Here is an 8,459-nt window from a genome sequence, read left to right as displayed (position 1 = left end):
TTTTTGTTTGTTAACAGTGCCACTAATCAAAGTTTATTATTCATAGAACAAGAATGACTCATGGGAAAAGTGAGATTTCAAGATTGACAGTTTGATTGCCAGTTTGGCGGAGGCCTTATTGACAGGGTAGGGGGTTCCATGTGTGTTTCGAAGGGAAGCTGGACAACTGTTACACATCCAGGTCAAGTGGATGAAAGGGGGTAGAATGACTCACTGACAATGTTGGACAAGTAGGGACACAGTCCTCAGCTTTGGGAGAGACCAGACGTGATAGGAGATCACATGCACCTCAACACTAGCCAACGCTTGGCCACTAAAATATCCCCATTTCTGTGATGGCCTTAAATGAGCAGCATGGAGTATCGGTTTAAGCCCTTCTGGTAACACAAGTCACTTCCTGTTAAAAGTGACTGCCAGTTAGTGGAAACCCAAATATCTGGGATAGGGATACTACGTTAGAACGTTGAAAGGTGTTGACTTGGGCTTCTTGCTAAGTGAGGTATTGAGTTTTAACTCGAGTGACCATTTGTAAAAACAGTGAGCTTGAGGTGTAGCCATGACTTCAAATAAATCCAAGGCACATATTTGGAGTTCCTCCTTGTGCGGTGTCATACACTGTGTGTCTGTATGCATCGTTAAGGGCCATGATGTTTCTTTCAGGCTGAAGCTGATAAGCCGTACATCGCCATATTTATAGTGGCTGTATTTGCTTGTCGGTTTTGATTTGTTCCTTTTGCTGTAAATTGTATTGACGTGGAGGAATAAAGAGGAGGAGAAGGAGAGAAAGAGACCTTTGATTGGAGTGGTGGAAGGAGTGAGGGTTGGTTTACTGTGGTGGTGGAAAAAAGAGGGTAATGAAGGTAGAGAGAGAAAGCCTGCATGGAGGCTGCAGCAGTAGCATTGCCCATCTGAAAGGTCAGACCCCCTGAGTGGCATTTGGACTCTGACAGAGGTGACCCAGATAGTGTGTCATCTCTCCTTCCCAGTGTGGGTCCAGCCCAGACCCGGTGACATCTACCGGCCCACACCAATGCATGGGGGAAGGGAAGACGACTAGGGGGTGGGGGGCTATAGGTCTTTCTGACATTTTAAAAGTAAAAAAAATTGAGGTAGGAAAATGGGATTCTGGGAGGTGGAGGGAGGGGGGTGAAGAGGCGACGGTGGAATCTGATACAGGAAAAACAAACGCGGGCAGACCCTCCCACTAGCCCTCCGATTGTGAGCGCCAGAGCCTGATGAGAGCTGTCACTGGCTTGTTATTATGAAATAAATATACTTAGGAGCTGGCGGAGGGGTGGGGGAGTGATGCTGACGCCGATGGTGGCCATGGAGATGGGGGGGGGTAGTAGTATTATGGGCTGTCTCAACCACAGGCTGTGATTAGTGACGATAGCAGAGAGCCGAGCCTAGGACTTGAGACAGAGCCCAATCAGAACCCGCTAATACTGTTGATAGCAGGGCCTGCCTCTCTGCGTACTGCACCAACCCACTCACCCCACTCACCCTCATTCATAAATACATAGCCTAGCTTTTGTCAAAACCAGCCCAGTGATCATTTATCAGTGTGTGATAAATCCTGGCCTGAGATCCTAACACTGAGATGAGACATTATGTACTGCCCCTGCTTTGTTTTGGAACTGTTTGAAAAGGCAGATGTGATTGGTTATTTTATTAAATTGTTGCCAGTGGCAACATAATATTTTTGTGCTGGAAAATTGTGGAAGGGCAAGGGTGGAGGGATGGAGGAGCGATGGAGCTAGACAGGAGGCTAGCCGGAGGAGTGGAGACATGGAGGGAGGGGTGAGGGGTTGGACTTGTCTTTTTGTGATGTTTTATGAGCATTTTGTTGGGTCTGGCTGTAGCGAACAATTAACTGTTTGGCTGCGAGCGTCGTGTCGGCTCCTGTGCTCTCCGTCTGAGAAATGGGGGCAGTTTGTCACTTTTACAACTCATTTTCACCCAAAACACTGCACCACCACTCTGGGGCTGGATCCAACCTCGCCACCATATCCTTGAGTTCCCCGTGACAGATAAAAAAACACCACACCAACACATCCTGTATCTACTACAGTTGACTTATGGGAGGTCACCTTGCACAGGGATCAATTGTGCCATTCATTTTTAGAGATGCAATGATGTCACATTGCGTTGGAGGTTTATGGGCCTAAAAAGACTTGTTGCTGCGCTTAAAAATAATCACCATTACTGTTGTCTACATCTTGTTTTGTTTGCATATGCAGATAACGTAAACAATGGACGAATAATGAGATGTGATGCATCTTATTCAGATGTCACAGCTCACTTAAACCCCATGGCCCTGTTGTAAAGGAGTTGTAATGGTCTGTTCCCAGTGGGTTAGAGAGAAACCCTAGCCGGGCCATTCAGGTGTGCTGCAATAAAGTGCTTTTCACTTTCTGAAGACTTCCTGTCTCCAGTGGCATCCTCCGTTTCCTCCCCCACAGTCAGACAACAGGCTTTCTATTGGCCCAGCCACTCTTTATCACAATGGCCCAGTCCCCCGGGTATTGCTCTACCTAGACACAGATAAGATAGCTCATATTATTGGCAAAGAAAGGCTATCTGGATATTGACAGCAGTTGATACTCTTGTTGAGAAACAAGCCGGACTTGTTTGCCATTCATCCAGCTTTTTATCATTGTGGAAGACTGTGTGTTCAAACCGCTGCGCCCCTGTGGAGTGGCTGGAGACCCAAATAGCCTTAAGTCATAGTTTGGACATCCCCCGTTGCTATTTATTGCCACCAGCTGTGGTGATGGGCTAAAAAAAAAGTTATTGACACCAGCCATTGCTTTTCAGCGCTGGAGCTTCCGACTGCTAACAGGCTCCTGCTATCTGTGCCCTCGGCCTCCCTGCCTCCCTCGGACCCCACTCTACACGGGTCCACGCACGCACGCACACACACACACACACACACACACAGGATGGATGTTGCAGATTTAGTTTTTTTTCTTTCTGTCTATGCAGCATTAGCCATGCAGGATAACACACCTCTACAACAGTGTTTCAGTGACTAGATACATACAGGATGTAATTAGACCTAACAGTACTAGTCATAACAGGAAAAATGCACTATCTGATTTTTTTATTCAGGTGCTTTGTAGGCTACTGAGTTGAGAAAACCTGCTGCTGAATGGATTTGGCCTAAATAAACTGCTCATCATTAATGACTGAAGTATAATGGGCATTTATAAAGAAGTCGATTCAATTAATGAAAATGGGCAGGCCAGGATTTTTTTTTAAATACACCGAGGTTTTGCTGGTTACTGCTGGTATCTTCTTCCACCTCCCAAAGTAACAGTATTTCCGTTGAGATTAGAAAGTCCGGCAGGCTGGGGGATGCTTGCCCTGGCATAATGCATTTTCGATTCAATCACGGATTGTTTTGAGTGGACATGTCTCACACGCACGAACGTGGATGTCCTAAATTAGCGACCAGCTCACCCAAGTCGAATGACAGCGTCGACATTTTGATTTAGGGTGGGAAATGTCAAGAAATAAATTGATTGACATAGCATTTATTTTATCGAAATGATAAAACATATTAAATCAAATCTCATTAAGATTGCTTAGCTGCAAGAAGTTCTAAGACATTGAGGCTAATTTATATAGTGTGTTATATGCATCTATTTTAATGTTATCTTAATTTCTTTCTAATTTTGGCCTATCTTACATTTTCTGCTCAGTGTTTTTTAAATATGCATTCCTTTTACTGGACATTCGATTATTTAAGCATTATCTTCTTAAATATTTTCCGGGGTTGTGTGCGGTCGTTAACTAAATGGCCATTCCTAATTTGACCAGATTTGTCTCGAAAATGTGTGCTTAATCTCGTTATGGAGTTCACTGCTGATTTTACATTTTCTGAGTATAACCGTTTTTTTCCTCCGAGTGAGCAGACAGAAATGTTGGATATGAAAGTAGCCCCCAAATAATATTGCAATATGCGTTTACACTGTTAATCTTTAGAATTGTTTTTATTTTCAAACATATTTCAGTGGCTTTAATAAATTCATTCAGTAGCCAAGTGCACAATAACCGTATTCATTCATCTTTACCCTAAAATGTTGCTATATTTGAAAATAATAATAACGAATAATAATATGGTTAATAATAATAAAAAAACGTGTTATTATTTCCCTTGGAATATTGTGTATTTAACAAAGTAATGAAATCAATGTATTCCCTCTATATCCTTTAACATTTCCCTCTTCAACATGTTCCTCAAGGGGAGAGGAAATGTAGAAATCAGATTGGGCATGTCCACGTTCAAGTGGCATCGACTCTACGTCTTCCTATCTGGTTTCTCTCTCCCCCTTTATCTTTCGCCTTGTTCGGGTACACCATTACTATGTTTTGGAAAATAAGGAGCGGTTTGTACTGCCATCCGAGAAGATAATGGTTACTGATTCCATTCTTTCAGTCATAATCTTAAAGTGGGCTAAGATTAATGGTCGTCGCGTTAGCTACTCGGCGCAGGGTGCTTCTGGTTCACTGCTGTGTGACTTTAGCCATGCTGTTTACTCTTGAGCCTGACAGTCCTGAGTAGAGATGGCTCCTTGCCTGGTTTGGTTATGGTGTTTGAAACCTCACTAGAATACACGAAGGAAAGGGTTGGCCTACTACACACCGGAATGAGAAGCCTCGCATAAGGAGGTCTATACCTGTGAGTAAATAGATGTTAAGAGTCTTTAGGGGTCATCTATATAAACAGGATCATCGTGGCTGTGGACGCTGAGACTTCAGATAAACCTATAGGCCTATTGACCATTGTTTTGGACAATTTTGTTTACGTTTTCATAAAAAGTCATGGCCACCAATAAATAATATGTGGTAAGGATTGTGCAACAAAAATGCATCGAAATGCTTTGCAAATTAATGATCAATCATCAATCACGGGGAGGTATGTGATTGATATGTAGGCTACGGTATTTGACTTTCCTAGTAAATGCTAAATATGAAAGCAAGCACCTGATTTCAAAAATATACTAGGCTATAGCAAAGTATGCACTCTCAATAGGCTTATAAGCTATACACAAGCATTGGAGGAAATAACTTTCCAAAATGTTGTCAAATTTTCGATACACAATATTTAAATGAATCAAGATAACCTAATTGGAAACATTATAATAACATGCGTGTATGGGGAGGAAGGAGAAACGCAGCTCAGTGCAGTATGAACACATTATTCTCTCTTCCAGAAGGGGTCGCCATGATGTTGCACAGTGCCCAGGGGTCCGCTTGTACTCGGTAAAGATGGGGGAAAGAATCTCTCTCTTTCTCTCTCTTGCTGCTTGTCTCTGCTCTCACTCCCTCTCTCCCCGTATCTCCGTCTCTCCTTTCTCTACAAGCGCCATTCCATTGCCAGAGCCCTTCTGTTGTTTACAGTTGTCGTGAAATGTCTCACTTTGCTGCCCCAAACTCCCCGCAATATATTTTTAACCTTGTTTTTGTTCAAATAGGTGTAATAATTATACATAAATCCATGTTAGGTACACAACGACGAATTATCAATATTTTTCCGCCTGTTAGTTCCGCCGAATGAGGCAAGATTTATTTGCAGAATCTTGAAGTCCTCGAGCTATGAACCACGATTATTTCAGTGGAAAACTGTTCAAATGTTGAAAACCTTTAAGCCCATGTAACACTCAGCATTACGGAAGGCAACCTAATGAGGAAATATCAGATCGTCCTGCCCGAGGCTGCCTTAATTAAATCTTAACTCATTCAAATATAAAGGCTCGAGCTGCACCTAGCGGCTTGAAACTCCCAGCTATTTCATTTTTATTGCGCTTTATTTATTCTCCACTCACACGTGCAAGTCCCTTCTATTTTCCCAACGCACCGACTGACCATTGCACTGCAGTTCCGATTGCCAATTCTTCCCCCTTTAGCTATGTGATTTAACTAATTATACATTTTACATCATTGAGTTTTAGGGGAGAGGAGGAAGAGGGGGAGAGCAAAATATGTCATTCATTTTTAAATAGACAAGCACCACTGGAGTGTAAAAAAATCGGCTCTAATTCAAAAAAGCGACCAACCGCAAAAAGTCCTCAACATTAGCCTGCTAGTTATTAATGTGATTTCCCCCTGAAACAGAATTCCCATCGTTAGTTTTCTCTCCTTTTCCACAACATAATTTGAATGCATGTTTCCACTCGCCCATAGATTATTAATGGCCTTATATGTAAGTATTTACTATTTAGGCTGCGTGCAGTGAGGATGCAGGTTGCGATATTGTGGCAGTGGTGAAGACTTGACTGTCTGACGCATCTCACTAGTCCATCTGGTCAATCACAATCATGCTTCTGAATTTCAATGCACGATTTGTGACTTGTATTTATTTATTGTAGAGTAATTTAATGGTTTTAAGCACATTTCTAAAGAAAGGCCTATTATTAACAAAACTAGTAGGCCTATTATTAGCCATATCATTATCATGAGGTATTATGATCAACGTTTTAATAAATGTTTTATTTCAATTGTATTATAGGTTAGTGTTATTATTGTTTGGCCTACATTGCTGTATTTGAGTTTTGGCCTATAGCTCTATTTCTTTCAAGTAAAAATGGCCAGTAAATGTGCGGGCAGTTTTCTTTTGGTTGCTGCAGGCAGTGTTTGAATAAAAAGAAACGCTTCTATTCGGATACAGTAGTTGTGTGAAAATATAATTAATGATAAATAGGTTGTAGCCTATGGAGCTGTCTTCAGTAGACGCGTTCATCAAGGGTAAATGGAAGTTGGCAGAGCACTACGGAGAATTAGGAGAAAGAGTCAGCAACATTCCTGCAGGGGATAAGTTGTTGACAATTTTAAAACACACACACACACACACACACACACACACACACACACACACACACACACACACACACACACACACNACACACACACACACACACGCACACACACACACACACACAGAGAGAGAGAGAGAGAGAGTAGAGAGATGCATTGTATGTATGCTGATAAACACACGAGTATTTAAACACATCCCTTTCTTCCTTCATATCCTAACACTGTGTGAAATATGGGTTGGTCCATATTAAAGTTAACATACACTAACCTGCACTACGCTGTAAAACTGCATTTCTGAGGCCACTGAAGGCTTCTGTTTTTCATCCAAATAAAATGATAGACCTATGTTATATTCAGTTGGGAAATGTTTAGTATGAGAAATAGACCCACTGAAAATGTATGCATCTCATTTTTAGAGACAATTATTGATAAATCGACATTTTTCCATCCTCATGGAACAAACCAATAGCAGAGCCGATTAAAATATCTCCACATAGTCTAGTCAAGGAACAGCAAAGCAATCAAACAATATCGTCTCTACATCTCAAACGCTCCCTCTGTCAAAGTGAAGTTTGTTTCCAATCCTCCTCCAACTCGAGATCCTTCCCTATTCCCCTCTAACCCAGTTTTATCAAACAAAACAACAAACCTCCCCTTGCCTCCACAATCCTTTTTGGTGTGCTATAATAAACCATTTTCCCCGTGCTTTATTGATCAGTCAGTCCGAGCTAATGTAATTATCCTCATCAATAGGGGACTGCAGGGAGAATCATTATGCGGTTGACATTGATAAATGATCACCGAAATGCGGCCTTTTCTCCCGGGGACCCCCGCCTCTGGCCCGCTCACATACACAACGTAGTCATAGAAACACCTTATGGCAAAAATAGAGAAAACTGCTGAAATGTCCAAAAAGGAGGGCAACAAAAAAACGAAAACAGAGCGATAGAAACCCGCCCTAAATAAAAACTGTTCCCAAAGCAAGGCATTTTTGGGAGGCCAGATGCAAAGTGAAGGACGCGCGAAGCCCCACCACTTCAAATGCAGCATTTCGAAAGAAGAAAGCTACAAACTTCGAGCAATGAGGGTTTAACTTGACACACAACTGTGATTCTAAAATACCTAATTATTTGTCTTTTTCTTGACTCACTCCCACTCCAAAAGCGCCTCAAACCTCTGCCCCCCCCCCCCACCTCCGCCCCTCCACCCCCCCCCCCCCCCCCCCCCCCAAAGCTGAGCCAGTGTTGGCAGAGATCGAATAACCTACTGTGCTTTTCCAGGTGAAGAAAGAGCCCATATTATCCATAAAGGTTAGGGCTTTTATTTAACATGTTGCGTATGTTACACATAGTCGGCGGCTGCACACCAGCTCCCAGCGCAACGGGCGGTCGGTTGTTCTTGAGGGTATTGTGGAACGATTTAACATGTATTCATCCATTAAATCATCCAGTCTGAGATATGGGAGAGGAGATGGAAGGCTGCAACTTGGCCCAGGCCGGTCGGTGGTGATGTGTTGCAAAGAAAAAAGCAGGTGCAGCGCGGGAATCTACCCTTATCTTATTCCTGCCCAGCAGTTTACCGAACAGTTTTGGATCCAGGGAGGACATGAAGGGGCGGAAGTTTTTTAGCTCGGCTGGGAT

This window comes from Salvelinus sp. IW2-2015, linkage group LG9, assembly GCF_002910315.2.
Source record: "Salvelinus sp. IW2-2015 linkage group LG9, ASM291031v2, whole genome shotgun sequence".
In the NCBI taxonomy this organism is placed as follows: domain Eukaryota; kingdom Metazoa; phylum Chordata; class Actinopteri; order Salmoniformes; family Salmonidae; genus Salvelinus; species Salvelinus sp. IW2-2015.
The sequence above is the reverse complement of the archived record's forward strand: the minus strand, read 5'-3'. Positions refer to the sequence as shown.